General features: G+C 42.8%; 1 long non-coding RNA gene across 1 annotated transcript; it reads right to left on the reverse strand.

The window, feature by feature from the left end:
* Positions 1–7,542: 7,542 nt before the first annotated feature.
* On the reverse strand, positions 7,543–18,061 carry LOC108397555 (uncharacterized). Its single transcript, XR_001853220.3, has 4 exons — positions 17,017–18,061; positions 12,587–14,222; positions 11,188–11,260; positions 7,543–9,687 (listed from the first exon to the last, which is right to left on the reverse strand). It is a non-coding gene; the product is annotated as an uncharacterized lncRNA (long non-coding RNA).
* Between the last annotated feature and the right edge of the window lie 349 nt (positions 18,062–18,410).

The raw sequence follows: 18,410 nt of genomic DNA on the forward strand, positions 1-18,410 counted from the left end.
CACTTAGCCAACAGATCTTTGTTGAATTGATTTGAGGGAGGAATGAGGAGAGACTAGCATTGGGGAGGCATTTGTTCCCCCAGTTATTTATAAGAAATAGCAGAGGCCTGAAGTTACAAAGGACATCTGGCAGCCCAGCTGATGGCCCATGTGTCCCAGCTCCCCAGAGCAGCAGCACCAGTCTGGCTGAGGACCACGTTCCAGGAACTGGCAAGGCCGGCACCCCGCAGAGCGGGGTGGAGGCTGGTGGGCAGGCGCCGGGAAAGCAAGGCTTGGAGAAGCGCCGGCTGCTATATTTTTGGAAGGGAGGCCAGCACTTCAGCTTGAGCATTATGACATCCTCTTCCAACATTTCCTCCCAGAAAGCCAGTAATAGAATCACTAATGACACTTTTTTAATTTAGACAGTCCCTTTCACCTGAGCAATTCTGAGGTTTAATGACCAGTAAGCGGATGGCTTGGGAGGCTGCTCTAATACCTTTTTTCATAAAATGAAAGAAAATGGCCCCAAAGAATTAGGTGGTTTTTAGACAATGTCAAAGTAGGTTCAGAGTCAAACCAGGACTGGAGATTTAACCCCAACTCCTAGTTAGAGCAAACCCACATGGCTGCTCTAATCTAGATGTCTAAAAGCTGTTGCCCATATACTGAAGAACTAGGGAGCATCCTGGTGTGCCTTGTGCCAAATCCTCAGGCCTTTGCCCTGAAAGACCCTGAGGAGGAAGAGCGAGGAAGGTGTAACTGCAGTGAAATTCATGTGTGGTTCTTTCCCAAGAGGTCAGGCTTGCAAGCTACTGGCGGTGGCATTTCCATGGTGTGGGAGCACAAGTCCATTCCCAGCCTTCCACCACCAGCTGGCTGGCCAGGGCTCTGTGTTTATGAGAACTGGGCAAGCGAGGCAAGGCGCAGGGGTGTTAGGCTCTATTTCTGTGACCATTCGCTCTGCACTGGCAGGGGGAAAAGAAACAGGCTTAGGCCCCCAGAAACTGGCAGAGGTCACCAAGAGGTGACCAGAGACCAGAGACCAGAGAAGGGACTTGAGGCTAGGGAGGGGATTTGGGGTGTGACTTTCAGCCTTCTTTCCCTAAGGAGAGACTCAGGACAATAATAGATCCTCCAAAGCCCACCTTTAAACCTCACCACTTGATTCTAGGCCAAACTGGCCTTTTCCCCTTGTAAAGTCCCTTGCCTTGGACTGCAGCTGTTTGAAAAGTCATTTGTTCTTTAAAAAAAGGGACCCTTTTTGAAGATTGCCTCGCATACCACCACCCAGGGTGCATGTCATGGGACAAACACAGGTCTTTGGGCTGTTTCAGGCCGTTAACTTAATGGCTGTGGTGCTTGGAAGCTCTGCTGAGGATAGGAGTTACCCTGTTACGTAAGCACATTCATCTGGCTGAAAAGCGTGTTATTGTTTTCTGAGGAATGGTTGTTTGAAGTAATATGTGTGTTTTTTCCTCTTCTGATTGTTGTGAATATTATTTAGGCTCTTTTGGAAAACTGGTAACTGCTCCAAGAAGCTCAGAAAACAACAGAATTTCCTTTTCTCCCAATCAGATTGGGTATTATAATCCTCTCGCCCAAGTGGAGAACTGGTCCTCAGCCATCACTGCTGAGAAGATAATTAGGAGACACTGTCAGCGACAGAGACAGTTGTCAGAGCAAAGTGGCCTCCCGCAGCTCTCAGAGTGCTGAGTGTGGATGCTAGGAGGGTCGGGGGAGCAAAACCCTAAGTGGAAATAGATGTGGAGGAGGCGCCACCTATGCCTTTGCTGTTAAGGAGGCAATCATCTTGCAGCAATGTCCTGCCAACGGCATAGCCTACCAAAAGCCATCTTGTCCCCCCTGCAGTCCCTTACATAGACTCGGGCAGAGGCAGACATTACTGATTATTGTAACACACAGCTAAGATAAGGGGGCTAATTGAATTTAATTCACCGAGAAGGCAACCTATTTTTTGTGCCGAAGCTGAACTTCCGGATGGTAAATATTTTGCACTTGGTGCTCATTCCCTGAATGCCAGTTGTTTTTGCGAGACAGATTGGGCTCTTGAAGAGCTGAACGGTGGGCAGTCTGGTAACAGCTGGGAGGGGACCCCAGGCCTGGGCTCTAGCCCCTGTTAGTGGGTTGGCCTGCTCCTCCCACTGCCAGGGCCTGCAGCATGAGGGAACACATGTACGACAGGGACCAAGGTCTGCAAGGCATGCTTTGTGATGAGACTCCAAGACCCAAATTTAGATTTGCCAAAGCAAACAAAAATGCAGCCCTCCCTCTCCACTGTATGTGACAGGCTAGTAGAGCATCATCACATTTGGAATGTGTGTGTGTTACTTATTATGGAAACACTAAGGTTTTGGATAGGATTCAATGCCATGTATTTCTGAGCTTTGTCAGTCCCCAGTGGTCACCATTCAGCAGCTGGTGCCACTCCAGTGTCTCTCTTGAGTGAGGATCGTTCGCTCTCTCTCCCCTTTTCTCTCTGTTTTCTCCCTACCTTTATCTGTTCCACTTCAGAGCTGATCAGATAGCTTCTTGGGCATCTACAGTTTCCTCCTGGGAAAAGTAATTCACATGTAAGCTTTGATTGACTCCTTAGCACAGTGCCTGGTCCATAGTAGATACTCAACAATAATTCATGGGATGAATAAGTGTAAAAAATTTTTCTGTGTTTTTCTTTTTCTTTAAGAAAATAGACAGGAGAAGTGACTCCAATGCTTTTGTGTTGTGATGCTTATGGTTTAATCTATTAAACCCTTATTCACCAAAACCCTTGTGTCTGCGGGAGGCTTGTTACTCTGCATTGGCACCTGGGAGCGGCTATTTTGTCATCCTGGAGCCCACAGAGTGTCATTCCACTGCCACAGACTCAGATGGGTCCTGTCACTTACGACATCTAGTTTGATGGCTTTTTTCTTCATAGCTCACACTCCAGAACCAAGGAATGATGTGGATGTTCACATAGACAAGTCCCATTGTGGGGTGTTCACTGTCTGAAAACAGTCCAATAAAACAAAGTTAATTATAGCAAGAAAAAAGGAACAAGGTATTTACCCTAACAGAATCAACTTGATGAACTTATAATCACTGAGATTTATTGTTTTTTGGGAAGCCAAAATTAATTAACAAAGATAAACATTGATGAACTGTGACTGCAAACTGATAATGGTGTAAAGATGGTGGCCAGTGAGCAGATAGGAGAAAGAGGAGAATTTCAGCTAACCAAAGTCAGAAATGCCAGTGGGATGCATTCAGCACATATATTAGACTAGGAGAATCAAGGTGGCAGATACCTTGTGAGCTAAAAACCAGTCATTCTTGAGGGATCTAACCATGGAGTAGAACTTTGAGGGGTGGAGAATTTGTATTTCCTGCAGTTATCTGTTTTTTTAAAAAATAGGAAATATTCCTTCTTTTTGTAAAATTTTGTCAAGTTAAAATATTGCAAACATAAATCAAGTCAAAGGTGTACATCCATGTAATCCTATGTTGTAGCAGTAAACACAATGAGTAGACAATGTTGGTCCTGCCATATCCCTTTCAGTCCCCCATCAGGTCGCCTGTAAATAGGTCGCATATGTACAGCCCAAGCAAGGGTCATGAGTGCCCTGTAGATCCATCTCCATGGGGCAGTTCTGAGGGACCCCCAGGAAGCTGAGTGCCAGGTGCCGCAGTGCTTTCAATGCACCCTAAGTTGGCTTTTCCCTCCCAGTTTCAGTGCATTCCTCTAGGTGTTTTCTAGGATCATCTCCCAGATAAGTGCTTGCACCTAAATCCCTGTCTCAGAGTATGCTTGAGGAACTGTACTACACTGAAAACCACCTCCTAGCCTCCAGGACCCAGGGAGGGGCCATGGTTTGGGGCGCTCCTGCATCTCATCTTGTTCTTTTCTCTCCTACACACACCTCTCTGATCCTGAGCTCTGTGCTCCTTTTGCTGCTCAGCTCTTTGGTTCAGAGTCCATCTCGCTTCTCACCAATTCACATTTCCACACAACACACCTTTTCTTGTGTCCTTCCATAATACACAATTATGTTAGAGGCACACCCTGCACCCTAAGTTACAGTTCAGTATGTATTTGATCATCTTTTGCTCAAGCATGTGTGCCAGTCATCATTGTGTCAAGCACAGTGCAGACTGAGATGAATAGCTCTTGTCTCTATACTCAAAGCAGGAGAATAGGGAGACAGACAGACCTGAAGAAGTTACAAAATAGTATGCCAACTGCTATTATAGAGTTTGGGGGAAAAAGGTGGTGGAGTTTGGAACTCAGAATGCCTTTGCAGTAGAAAAAATGTAATGTATGATGGTTGCCTGGCAGGTGTGGCCTCCAAAGATGTCCATATTCTAATCCTCAGAATGTAATTCCTTTCTTCATGTGGTAAAAGGGATTGCAGATGCAATTAATTACAGAATATGCAATGGGGAGGTTATCCTGGATTATCCAAGTGGGCCCAATATAAACAGAAGAGTCTTTTAAAGAGGGAGGCAGAAATATTAGAATCAGAGATTTAAAGATGCTATATTGCTTGCTATGAAGATAGAGGGGCCCTGAGCCAAAGAATGGAAGCATCTTCAAGAATCTGGAAAAGGAAGCTGACCTTGGCTTTAGTCCAGGGAAACTAATTTTGGACTTCTGGCTCCCAGAATTATAAGAGAGTAAGTTTGTATAGTTTAAAGCCACCAAATTTGAGGTATTTGTTACAACAGTAACAGAAACTACTATCACAGGTTAATTAAAAACCTGTTACCAGATAAAATACGAGTCATCCAGTTACATTTGAATTTGAGATAAACCATGCATAGTTTTTAAATAAAAGCATTTTTTGGTATAAGAATGTCCCATGCAATATTTGGGGCATATGTATGCTGAAAAGTTATTTGTTGTTTATCTGACCCTCAAATTTAAGAGTGTTTCACATTGCCGTTTGTTAAACCTAGCCACCCTACCAGTAGCTGAGTTGGGCTGTGTACTCATCAAGGGTAGGCCTTAGTCCCTCCCGAGACCCTTCTGCAGGTTTCCAGCCCCTTGGAAAACTAAGCCCATCTGATCTTCAGCTACCTCAAGTGTCCTGATCCTCTAAGCCCAGCCACAAGGTAGCCCTGAGGGTGAAGAAGGGAGTCCTGGCTGGTAAGTAAGGCCCAACAGAGGCACAGCTGTGACAAGTACAGGACCCTCTGAGTCAGCCCCTGGGGAGCTGGCGACTGCCTTGCAATAGGAGACTCTCAGCAGACACTACTTGATTGGCATGTGATGTTTGCAATCCACTGGCCAAATAAACACATCGTTGAGAAGTCAGCAACACTCTTGGGAGGAATTGCCATCCTCATCGTAGTGGTTTAAAAATGCAAATTACAACAAAAACAAAACATCACTTTTTGCCTATCAAGTTTGAAAGATAATAATGGTAGCTGACTTGGTGGAGTGCTTAGGATGTCCCAGGCACTTTGAAATGGATTCTCGGATGTAGCAGCCATAGCAAACTGTCAGTTCTACAGTTGTGGGAGTGAGGCTTATTGAGGCTTAGCAGGAGGCATAGCCACAAGGGGACTCCAGGGTGGGGGTGCCACACCTTGGCCTGCACTTCTCCCACACAGCCTGGGGTGGGGGGTGGAGGAATGGCTGTGGCCTCTCTGAAGGTAACTTGAACACACCTAACAAAATTTAAATGCACATCCTCATCAACCAGGCAATCTTACTTCTAGTATGAATACATAAAGGCGTGTGTGCAAGGATATTTACTGTAGCACATTTCATAATGATAAAAAGTGGACAATTGTTCATCAGTAGGGACCTGGTTAAAATTATGCCACATTCATACAAATGGGGCATACTGATAAGGATGAGTGTGCATGTGCACGTGTGCATGTGTGTATGCACATATGTAAAGAGAGAGATCTTGAAAATATAAGAGGTTATTGAGAAAACAAAGTTATAGAACAGTATATCATTTTATTTTGGTAAAAAGGTATCTTTATATGTATATCTATCTATATATCTAGTCACAAACTCTTAAAGACGATGCATTACTTTTGAAGTCAAGGCAAAAAATATTACCATATTTCCCGTGTAATTATTGAGTCTCTCTGAACATCAGTCTCCTCTGCTGCCTGGCAGAGGCCTTGCAGAGCTGGCACAGCCCTGGCTTATTTCCTCCCAGGGCCGGGAGTGCTGCCTGACTTCTTTCCCAGCACACCCATTTACTTGCCCTCAGTCCTCAGGGTCCACTCAGTTTCTACCCACCACCACTGCCACTTCTCCAGGAGAGGTTTCCAAACTGTGGCAGACTCTGGGCAATCTTGTCCCAAAAGTACCAAGATTGCATCCATGTACACAATTTCACACTTCCATTAAGCCCTCTGTGGTACCCTCACTATGTTTTGTGTTAGCATCAACAAGGCTGTAAGCATCCTAAAGATTTCACACTTTTCTGGGTCTTCCCTTTGGCCCCCTAGCTGATCTTAGAGCAATTTGACAGAAACGCAGAGCCATGGTCAAGAGTTACTTCTTCAGGGTCCTTGCCAAATAGGATGCAATAGAGCTGTAGGAAGGTTTCAGTTCTAACATTCCCGGCATGCATCTTGATCTGTGTTCCTTGAATTTATTAACTTATAAAGTTAAACATACTGCAAATGTTACTAAGGTTGTTTTTAAAAAATCTTTTTCTTTTTGCAAAAATAATACATCTATTATAGAGATATTAAAAAATATAGAAAACTACAAAAATAAACCATGTATAATTCCAACACCTTATTCTCCCTTTTCATGAAACATATAAAGTAAAATAGGAATGGAAAAGATCCTCTTGCTGTCCCAGAGCTAAACCCTGTGAGCTAATGATTGACACAAACTAGATTAGACTTTTGTTTCTATGCTTATACAAAATGAAGTATCTCCCCATATTCACATCTACCTATTTATCTGTCTGTCTGTCTGTCTGTCTATCTATCTATCTATCTATCTATCTATCTATCTATCTATCTATCTATCTATCTATCTATCTATCATCTTGATAGAAAGGCAAGTTAATATTCCCCTGCTCTTACAGTTCTTGTGCCCAGAACCCAAAGAGTTTCTGCCATGCTCTCCTCTTGGGTATCAAAAAGCTGTGTGGAACATGAAAAGATGCTTAACATCACTAGTCATTAGGGAAATATAAATCAAAACCACAATGAGATACATTTTATACCAGTAGGATGGCTATTAAAAAAAACCCCAGAAAATAACAAGTGTTGACAAGGATGTGGAGAAATTGGAACCCTGTACATAGCTGGTGGGAATGTAAAATAGTGTAATTGCTGTGGAAAATGATATGATTCCTCAAAAAAATTAAAAAGAATTACCAAATGATCCAACAATTCCACTTCTGGAAATATTCCCCAAAAAAGTGAAAGTGGGAACTTGGCCAAATGTTTGTTCACCCATGTTCATAACAGCATTATTCAGACTAGACAAAAGATGGAAGAAGCCTAAGTGACTATTGACTAATGAATGGAGAAACCAAATGTGGTATCTACATAAATGGAATATTATTCAGCCTTTAAAAGGAAATTTTGACACATGCCACAACATTGATGAGATTTGAAGACATATTCTAAGTAAAATAAGCCAATCACAAGAGGCAAATATTGCATGATTCCTCATATATCAGGTACCTAGAATAGTCAAATTCATAGCAACAGAGAGTAGAAGGGTGGTTGCTGAGGGCTGAGGGGCAGGTGGGGGGATGGGGAGTTGCTGTTTAGTGGGCACAGAGTTCCATCTGGGGTAGGTGAAAATGTCCTGGGGCTGGACGGTGGTGATGGTTGCCCAACAATGTAAATCCTTGTTGCCACAGAAGTGTACACTTAAAAATGGTTAAAAAGGTAAATTTAACTTTATGTATATTTTACTGCATGCGCAAAAAGCAGGTTTGTGGAGAAGTCAAGGGTGGTGTTCTGTTTCCAAAGAAGTGTAACTCTTCTTGTAATAAAGCCTACCGATTGTGAGTCTTCAGTTTGTGCTAGGCACCTAAGTAAGCAGTTTATACACATTAATCCATTTTCTTCTCTCAACAGCCCTGAGGTAGGTGCTTTTATCTTCATGGTACAGAGCAGGAAACTGAAACATGAGGAGGTTTACGTGACTGCCCAAAGTCTCTGGCGAGGAAGGTGCAGTCCAAGCTGGAACCCAGAGCAGTGGTCTGCAGAGCCCAGTCTTCAGCCCTCATGCTCCATCCTCTTTCTAGTAAAAGACAAATCCACTGGCCGAGCAAGCCACAACTCTGGTCAGTGCAGAGTCCTGAAAAAACGGCTAAATGCAGCTTGGGAAAAAGTGAGCACCAGCGAAGTCTTGCATTATTGGGACTTGGATAAATCCCATGCATTTTGACTAGTTATGGGTTCCCAGCCCCTGTCTGGGAAATTTCTGGGCAGAGATGATGGTGGTTTCCTCTGCTTTTCACAGCACCCTGTATGAGAAGGCCTGCCACCACTTAATGCCTGCAGCCCTCCTTCCTTCTCTTAGAATCCACTGCCTTTCTGACATGAAAAATGTACTCTAATGAGCCTACTGGCTAATTAATTAAAAGGGAAAAAAATTCCAATCTTCAAATATGAAATGATTAATTATATAAGCATAAATGCCTCTGCACACTCAGCATGGCATGTCTTTAATTTAAAACTTTTCCAGCACATTATTTTCTGTTGACATGTGTGCTTTCTGCCCATACAGGGCGATTTCTCATCTACCCTAGTCCATTTCACAGCAAATGGCCCCAAATGGTGTTTATCCTACTCATTAGGAGCCTTTGTCAATTAGGCAGGCCTGGCTGAGCTGTCTGTCTGGGCCTGTACCTCCTAGCTGGCGTGTCTGTGTTCTTTGCACCAGTGAGCCGCTTGGGACATCCCACGCTCTTCCCGGCCACTTAGGCGCCTCCCGGCTGCTTAGGGGCCCTTGGTGCTTTTCACAAGACCGGGGCAGAGCTCTGACATAGAGTGTTGTGCTGCGCTTGTACTTTATGGGTTTTAAAAGCTTATTGTCTGGCTCAGATACTCAGTTCCAAACTGCTGGCTTACTGGATCTTTCGGTTTTTTGTTTTTAACCAGAAGAGCCTCCCTCTCCCCCGCCTCACCTGCTTCCCAGCCTGTGCTCTGCTTGAGGGGCCTTTGCTCCACCTTGCTCAAGCCCCCTTGACCTTTGTCCCTTGCAAGGGACGAGGCGCTGGCACCTGCTCTGCAGGGGCTGCTGGGGGCTTGGGCTGTGGGTGGGCAGCTGGGAGGCCCATATACTGCCCCTTGCCTGGTTGGTGCCCATTGCCTGTGGGCAGAGGTCGCTACTCCTCAGGGCATTCACCTGGGTCAGGGATGGTGCTCAGATCCACTGAACTGAGCTGGTTACTGAACCACATTTCAGCATGTGAAAGAAACGTTTTTCAGGAATCAGTTGCCGCTTCACAAGTAGAAATGCTGAAAGGCAGTGAACTATGGAATGCAGGGTGGTCTAAATTAGGGTGGGCAACCTGACCTGTCATTGGCTGTAAAAGAACTTTTTTAGGTTTCTGGCTGAAAAACTCATAACGGGATGTTAGACGCCTATAGAAGCAAGGAAGGCTCTACGTGGCTTGAGGATGGAGATAGTAATGGTGGGCACATGCTGAGAATGACACTTCCATTTTCCAGAAGCATAAAATGGCATTTTTCCCACTGAATCTATGAAAAAAGAGAATCTGTTATGGTTCAACATTTAGGCAGGCATTAAAGCACTTTTCATACAAACTGAAATTATTTTTTTACTGTGGTGGCCTGAATTCATTAGCTGATGAGTTGGATTTCCTTTCAGGACTTGGACAAACTTGAAGTTACCTGTATGTCTCTTTTCTCTTTCCCACCTGTCACCTTAAGCCTGTGCTATCCACTACTCTACCTACAAGCCAGATGTGGCTATCTAAATTAAAATTAAAATGTCATAAAATTACAAATTAAGTTCTTCGATTGCAACAGCCACTTATCAAGGGCTCAACAGCCACATATGGCCACAAACACAGAGAACATTACCATCACAACATAATGTTCTATTGGACGGCTAATCTAATTGTATTATCAAAGTTAACTGCATTTTGGGGTAATATTTATTGAATAGCATGTTTGCATTCTATAGGTAATTTAAGAAAGTTGATGAAGGACCTTGGAATTTTTTTTTCCCTAAATCTCCTCCCCAGACTTCACCACACACAGACCCTGTGACCCCAGTGCCCCAGTCACATGCTACATCATGTTGTTTCTTAGATAGCCCTAAGAAATGAAAAGTTCTCCATGATTTTCTAAATCATAGGTCTGCAGGTTCAGGAAGTGGTGTAAATGCCTCATGGCATCACACTAGCCCTAGACCATTCCTCAGCCAACTGCCTCATTGTGTCAGGACCACTGCTGCAGTCCCCCTTCCAACTGCCCACCCCAGATCCTGATCATCCTGACTCAGGCATTTTGCTGGGGATCATCCCCTTATTGGTGGAACAACCAAAGTATAAAAAACTTGGCCTGAGACCTTAGGGGTAAATCTCCATTTGTGCCCACAAGGTGCTGCTTCATGGCTGTGGGCCTCCAGGGGCCTTTAACTCAGGTCATACATGGCTTCATCAGGGGAATTTAATGAAAGTGATTTCTCTGCTATAATATTTGCAATCGATATAAATGTAGGTTTGTTTTTTTTTTGTTTTGCTTTTAATTCTGAAGTACAAAATCTTTACCAAGAGTAGTTGTTCTTGCATCATTTAACTTAAATTCCTACTGGGTTGTTCATCCTGAAGTTGTAGGATAAATGGCACTTTTACAACACATTGAAATGAAGAGCTAGTTGACTGATAGCATTACAGCTCTTGGAAAAATCTGTGGTCACAGGTCTCAGTTCTCTAATTTGATCAGCTCCTGCAGGCGGCTTGGCTAGGTTTGGACAGTTCCCAGCACTCCCAGAGCCTGAAGGAAGTAGGCCTGCTGTCCGGGCTAGCATTCCTGTAGTCAGGAACTTGTCCTGGACACTGAACATTGGCTGAACGGGCTTTCAGATCAAAAGGCAAAGTACCTCTGTGGAGCCTTCTAAGGCCCTATGGGGAGGGAATGATTTGGAGTCTCTTGGCACCAACCTTCTTTAAAACTGGCCCTGGCCTTGCTGACTCCCTTATTCCTTTTTGAGCTGGCAGGGTTTCCCCGTACCTGTTTGTGTTGTGGATCAAATCTGAAAAGCCCCTTCTGGATGGAAGCCCTCTGGAAACGCAGTCTCAGCAGCCTGTTGAAAAGCAGTAATACTCTATTGTTCCTGAAAAAATTCTTGCAATTAGAGCAGGCACAGGAGAACGTGTTACAGAACTAAGTTATTAGATCTGTTCCATGGCACATTTTTAAAAAACCAAGCTCATTTTCTTGAGGGAAATTTTAATGTAATTGCTCCCTCTCTTAAAGCACCTGATGCTACCATTCCCGCCCCAAGCTGTAAGCTCGCTGCCAAAACAAGGCGATGTCTTGGGGGTGTGCCACAGAGAATGGGGCTGGGGATGTGTGCCAGAGAGGACCATGCTTAGAGGCCAAAAACAACATGAAAGAAAACAATAAAGTGAGACCCACGCAGATGGAAAACACAGCACCAGAGCTCAATAAACACAAGGAGGGAGAGCAGTGGGGTGGGTCAGTCTACAGGTGGACAGAAACTGCTCGGGTCTGAGAAGACTGGAGCACTAACCAGGGTTGTTATCACTAGGATAAGCCTGAGAGCCATCATTCATGGGGTGTCTGCTGCATGCCAAGGTTGGGGTGGGGTGTATCAGAGAGAAGAGTCCTCAGGATCCCACAAAAGCCTACTCAGCCTGTCTGCCCAGTTGCTACAACTGCTAACTGCTAGCCGTTTAATGAGTGTTTACTGTGTTCTAGGCACTCAATCCTCACAAGAAGATAATATGCTCATAGGTAAGGAAACTAAGGTACAGTGAAGTTAAATGAGGAATCCAGTGGCAGGTGCATAAGCCACTAATTAAACCCAGCTGATAAGTAGCATCACAGAACTTTAAATCCATGTGATTAACAAGGTCCTGGTTGAGCACAATGGGAAAAAGAAAGTGGTTTGTATGACTTGGGAGCTGTTATGAGCTTTTTAAACAATACATACTGTTCGAATTGTTAGCTGTGTTATTCATATTACTAAATCATTTATTTTGATTGAGTAAATGGAATTGGTTTAGAGAGACACTTAATGTAACCTATTCTTTAAATCTGTGGACATTTTTATAATGCTCTCAATGTTTCTTATTAGTGGGTATGGAAAATCTGAGGACAGGAAGGAAAGTGGGGTGCTAAAAGGCAAACATAGAAAGGATTCTTCATAAAAAAGAACACACATATAGAAATGATTGCTCCATAAACAAAACATGAGTGCACACAACAATTTCATGTTCTCGTTCCACCCACTCAGTTGTTCTTAATGATTCAAGAACAGAACCGCCTGGGCAGATTTACAGGCTCTGAGTTCCTGACATCTGTGCTTAAACAAGGCTATGTGTGTTCACAGTGCGTTTGCTTCTGCTCAGGGGAGAAAACACAAACACCTTGAGTTGATTTTTACCTTTACCATGATTTAGATGAAAGTAGATGCAGATATTCTCCAGTATGCATCTGTAGCCCATCAGGATATAAGCGTGGATGCCAGGAAAGGAGACAGAGTAGCCTTGAAGTTTGGGGGTTGAATAAGATGTGATGTTCACAGAATTACGTGCCACTACTTATATCTCCTGCCAGGGCTCCACACTGTTGGAAAGCTGGGCTTCAGCATTCAGTCTCTTGCTGGAAACCTCTGGGTTGCTTCCATGGCCTTGCTTCCCAGAATGTAGTGGTGATAGTCAAAGGCCTGTCCGTTCTTGGAAGAAGACCTAGGCTGACCTCCCCTGCCCTCCTCCCCAAGTCAGCCATTCTGGAATCACCTGGCAGGCTGCTCCCAGGTATTAGTGCATGCAGGCTGCTACATTTGCTACTTGGTAATACACTGATAACTCTGTGACTTAGAACCTTCATTTCACCTCTGACACTCAGTAAGGAAGTAACTTTCCCAGGGTAGCTGAGCTTGTGAGTCGAAAGAGCTGGGATTCATACCCGGGCTGGGTTGGCATTACAGCCTATGTACCTGGCACCTGCTTCAGAAGGTGATTTGAAGTTAGGGTTATGACTGGGTTTTTATGTAGCAGAAGCTAAAGAAATGCTGAATCTTCAATGTCTGTGAATCTGAGGCAGAAGTGGGAGTGGGGGGATAAGTAAAATATGGACTTTTGAATTAAAATATGGTGTTTGAAAATAATGTGATTTTTAATTTTTTGATGCTGATGCTAAAATGTTGGCTATTATTTTGGTGGGATGCTCAACTTCTTTCTTTGGTCTTCAAGTTTGAAAAATAGATTCTCCATCTTTGGGGGCAGTTCATATACTGTGTTCCACCTGACAGTTCTGGTCTGGTTGTTCCATGACCTTAACTAACATTTATTACTCTTGGGGAAAGGAGACAGGAAGATGGAAGAACAAAAGGAAGAAGGGGTGGGAGCTGAGGAAATGGAAAGATTTTTAGGTTACAATTTTTTTTATAACCAGTTAACTATATACAAACACAGCTAACTCTACATAAACCAGCTAACTCTACACAAACACAAAATCAAATAGACTATAGAGTCTAATGCTTTATATTATACTAAATTAATTTTTGGTTTATACCAGTTTTACTGTTTTTATTCAATATTATTTCCCATATAGACTTTCATATATTTACATATTTTCTTTCCACTTTTTTCAGCACATATCATCTTATTTAACCTTGCGATCTGTTGAGTTGAAAATTTTTATTCTATAGCCAAGAGAGGTTACGGTACTGGCCTAAGGTCACATATCTAGTGCAGGGCTGGTATCTGGACACACTGACTTTCAATGGCTCTAGAGCACCGCATGTTTTGATATTGGATGGAGTCAGACTTTCCTAAAGACAAAAAGTTCTACTACCTGAAAAGAAAATGATCCATTAACATTTACCCTCTTGAGACCCAGATATATGTTCTTAATTTCCTTTTCCACTCTATCACCAATTTCCATGGCCATCAGGGCACTCACATAACTACCCACAATGGTTGCTTATTTCTCACAGCAGTGTGTGGAGGTGATGCTTGTTCGTTCTTTCATTTTTTCATCATTCATTCATTCATTCTTTCTTTCCTCCAAAAGCCCTGTGAAGAAGCAGCTTAACTGTGAAGAAGTGTCAAGCTTAATGGGCTGAATGGCTCATGAGTGACCTTTCTGTGGCTTAATACTTGGAGACTATCACTCAATAGGCTCTTTACATCTGCACAAAGATTGATTAAAATATATTCTAAATTAATTGGTAGTTTTACATTCAGAATTGGTAGTATAAATACATGGAAACACTTTTAAATTCTAATTTTTATGCCTTTTGGGATTTTGTAGTATGTGTGGTCTGTGTGTATATGGACTTACAAAAGTCATACATTCTCAATGCAAAATATCTCAATGCTGCAGACATAAGTGATGCAGAGAGTGAGAATCTCCAGTAATCAAGAACCACCCTTTCACCCCAAACTGTAGAAGACCACCACTAATGCTTTCATTGCATGTATAGGACAGCATTATATATACTATGTTTTTATAGATGGTAATGTAAAATTGCATGAATCTTGTTCTGGATCTGAACTTTCTCCTATGCCTAATTAAGTATATTTAAAATGATTTAAAATAAATTATGAGTCATACCTCAGCCTTTCTTAACCAGTGAAATGAAATGTGATGTGTCAAAATTGAGTTAAATCTATAATATCTGTGAATGTGCTTTTGACTTGCACATAACAAAAAGCAGGCAGGCAAAAGTGAGGCAGCTTCACACACCATATTGACATTCAACAATGAGGTCAGAGCAGGGAGTTGATGTCAATATGTTCATCCTGTACTGTAATAAAGCTGTCCTGGCAACTGCAACCCCAGCTGCCATTTCCCCTCCTTTGGGTGAAAAACGCACCATTCAGACCCTTCACTCCTTTGCTATGAAAATACCATGTTTTAAAAAAGGGTTAATTGTTTTTCAGTACTGTTGATATAATCTAGATTTCAGGTTTCAAGATGAACTTAAAATTTTCACACCAGATAGGACTTTATCTGAGGAAAAGACTAAGAGATGACAGCTGATATTTTTAATTCTGCCACAAGGAAATTACTGAATAATTGTACGACAGGTGTCATCATGCTGAGAATTATAAAGTGTGTGTAACTCTCCATTTTGTTTTCAGTATTTTACTGCAGATGCTTTTCTTGGGGCTATCACTAGAAGTTTTAAATACTGGGAAAAAGTTTCCCCTCTACCTTCCTTTTTGCCAAAAAGAGGGTAAACACAAGCCACAATAAAAAAGGTTGCACTGCACTCTAGCAAGATGCTAGTAGAGACTGTTTTCCCTCAGGGAAACTACCTTAGAATGGGCAAAATCCACGTGTACAAATGTGCTCCTTCAGGTTAGAAGTGTTTTTCAGTTTGCATATTTAGCAGCAAAGAAACAGTAAAATGGGGAAGGCAGGCTTCCTGGAGGCCTCTATCCCAGAGATGCCCTCCCCATGGTAAAACAGCCCAGAACAAATGCTTATTACTCCTATTTCTGTTCCCAACTGAAACACCAAAGCCAGGAGATATATGAGCCCTTCTGATGTAAGGGAAGGAGACTGAAGGACTCGGAAAGAGGAGCCTGTGATGACCTCAACTACTATGGGGCCTTTAACTCTGCCAGACCCACCAAGCTTCAATTTTTAAAAAGTCAATTCTCGGAAAATCGGAGAATTAAAAAAAATAAGCACTATTTCACAAGGAGCAGTTCCTATCTATATTCAGTACAACCCAATTTAAAATTTATGTTGGTCTTCTATCCATTCCTGAGTGCTTTCACAGAGCAGCCTGCCAGGGGCCATTAACACACAGTCCTCACAAATGGAGAAGCAGTATTCTGATTCATTCAGAGTCAGAGTGGCATTTGCACTTGCTCAAGCCACTTGGCGACTGACAGGCTTCTCTGAACTGTGAATTGTGGTCACTTCCCCTCAGAAGAGGATCCAGAGACCAGCCTGAAAGCTCATGCTTTGATGTTGGGTGGGATATGCAAATACAAATGAGAATAGGGTGCTGTAGTGCTGTCAGAGTGTGCTGCGTTTAGAGAAATGAGAGAGACAAAATCTTCCTATGATCAGCCACTCCATGTGACATCCCAACCCACACTCTGCTACTGACATTTTACCTCCCACTGAACAGCCCGGCTGTTGTAACATTTTCAGGATTCTTAATTTATGTCTTGCAGGATCTAAAATCAGATGGCAGGAACTTTAAGAAAATAACCACTGTTGACAGGCACTTTTATGCTTAAAAAAGCTGCTACACCTTAGTGCTACTAAAAGTTGGGGAATTTCTCTACTTTCTTCTTCTGATAGATGTCCAGAAGACAATAGGATAGAGACAGGGAGCTGCCCTCAATCATTTAATTTCTCTTTCCAGTCTAAACTCTATGAAAGACATTTCTTTCCAATTCATATTTGCTAGCAAGCTCATTCCCTCTTCTTGTTGTGATCCCAGCATTTAAAAAATTAATTAAATCAATCAATTAATTTAAAATAGAGTAACCAAGAAAAGTTAACTAAGTTTCCTGTATATAGTGAAGAACTATGAAAAAGTAAAATGAATCAAAGGTAAGATCAGCAACTTAACATTTGTGTAAGCTTTATTACTAAACTATTGATTCTCAGAACACTAGTAAGGGAAGATACTATGATGATTCCTACTTTATAGAAGAGGCAAGAGAGGTTCAGAAAATGGAAATAACTAATTGCAAATCACTAAGTCTTGAAGAAATTGCAAGTCAACCTCAAATAGAATGTTCTTTTCATTATATCACAATGTTGTTTTCTAAAAGCAGTAGCTTTAGATTGGCTGATATCATATGATCTCAGAGCCAGACCGGCATTTGCACTACTTACTCAAGTCGCTTAGTGATTGATACGCTTCTCTGCATGGTGAATTGTGGTTTCTTCCCCTTATCTGGTGAAGAGCATCTAGGGTTGCTGGTGTACACCCTAGCTGTGGAATATTCAGTCTTCATCCTTCTCTTCTTAGAATAGATTTATATCTATTTATCTATAATGTAGTGCTTAAGAGTACAGGATTTTGAGCCAGATGACTAGCTCTGCCACTAATAGCTGACTTGGGCAAGTTACTTTTCTGGGCCTCCTTTTCGTGTAATGTAAAATGCAGATGATAACAGCCCCTGCCTCTTAGGGTCGCTGTAAAGATTAAAGTAACTTATTTATGGAAAATGCTATATAAAGGTCGGTATCACCTGTAAGTTTGCCACATGCTTTCATAAATGCACTATAAATGCACCTCTGCTTGTGAAAACCTCTAGTGAGATGATAAAGCTAAGAAAAACCTTGCTCCATCCCTGGAGGTAGGAAACTAGTATACTTTTATACAGTACCTTGCACATAGTAGAGACTTAAAAAACATCTTTAAATTGAACACAAATGAATACTACAGGAACTGGAAGTGGTAGTCCCTAATCTTTCGGGCTCAGGGTCCAGTTTTTTCAAGTGTTTCTAGTCTACCTTCCCTCCACTCCTCACCTCATTTATCTAAAAGGGCATTGGCCAGGAAAAGGATGAGTAACAAATTCCCATAATACTCAGGTAAGAGTTAAAACAAGTGATGAGAAACTGAAAAATTTACGCCCCTGTGCTTCAACTTTAGGTCACTAGGTATTTCTTCTGCACCAAATCCAGGCGGCTATCTGTATTATCGGGGTGGAACCCCAACAGCCCTTGGTGCTAAACATCTCTTAGCAGGTACTTCCAAATTTTATTTACTCCCCCACTCACAGGTTGCCGGAGAAGCCCGGCCGACGGGTTCATACTCCTGGAACGAATGAGTAAGAACGGAACTTTTCACGAGGTGACCCAGGTAATGGAAGAAAAAAGAGACTATACGGAAGTTAAGTTTGGTAAAAGTAGAGAAGCCTTCAACCCGACGACTGCTGCACCGCTGTTTTAGCTCGCCCCGCCCTCCGGCCCCCTCCGGCCCTCACCAAAGCCCCGCCCCTCTGCCCAAGGCCCCGGCCAGAGTCCGTCCCACTCCTCCCCAGAGAGTCCCTCAGCTTCCGGTCTCCGCGAGGCGCTTGCGTTTTTCTTAAGGCATCTTGGCACTGCCGTATCTAAATGTTGTGAGAAAGGGAAACCAGTATTTCTATAGACCCGCTATTGTGGCTTTTAATGCTCTTCTAGAGGCAGTTGTGCTTCTCCTGGTCCTGAGAATCCAGCTTCTTGTCCCTTATATGGCTTAAATTACCATTTTTAAATTAGGCGATCTCTAGACAGCCCTT

The sequence above is a fragment of the Manis javanica genome, chromosome 1 (genome assembly GCF_040802235.1).
Source record: "Manis javanica isolate MJ-LG chromosome 1, MJ_LKY, whole genome shotgun sequence".
Lineage (NCBI taxonomy): Eukaryota > Metazoa > Chordata > Mammalia > Pholidota > Manidae > Manis > Manis javanica.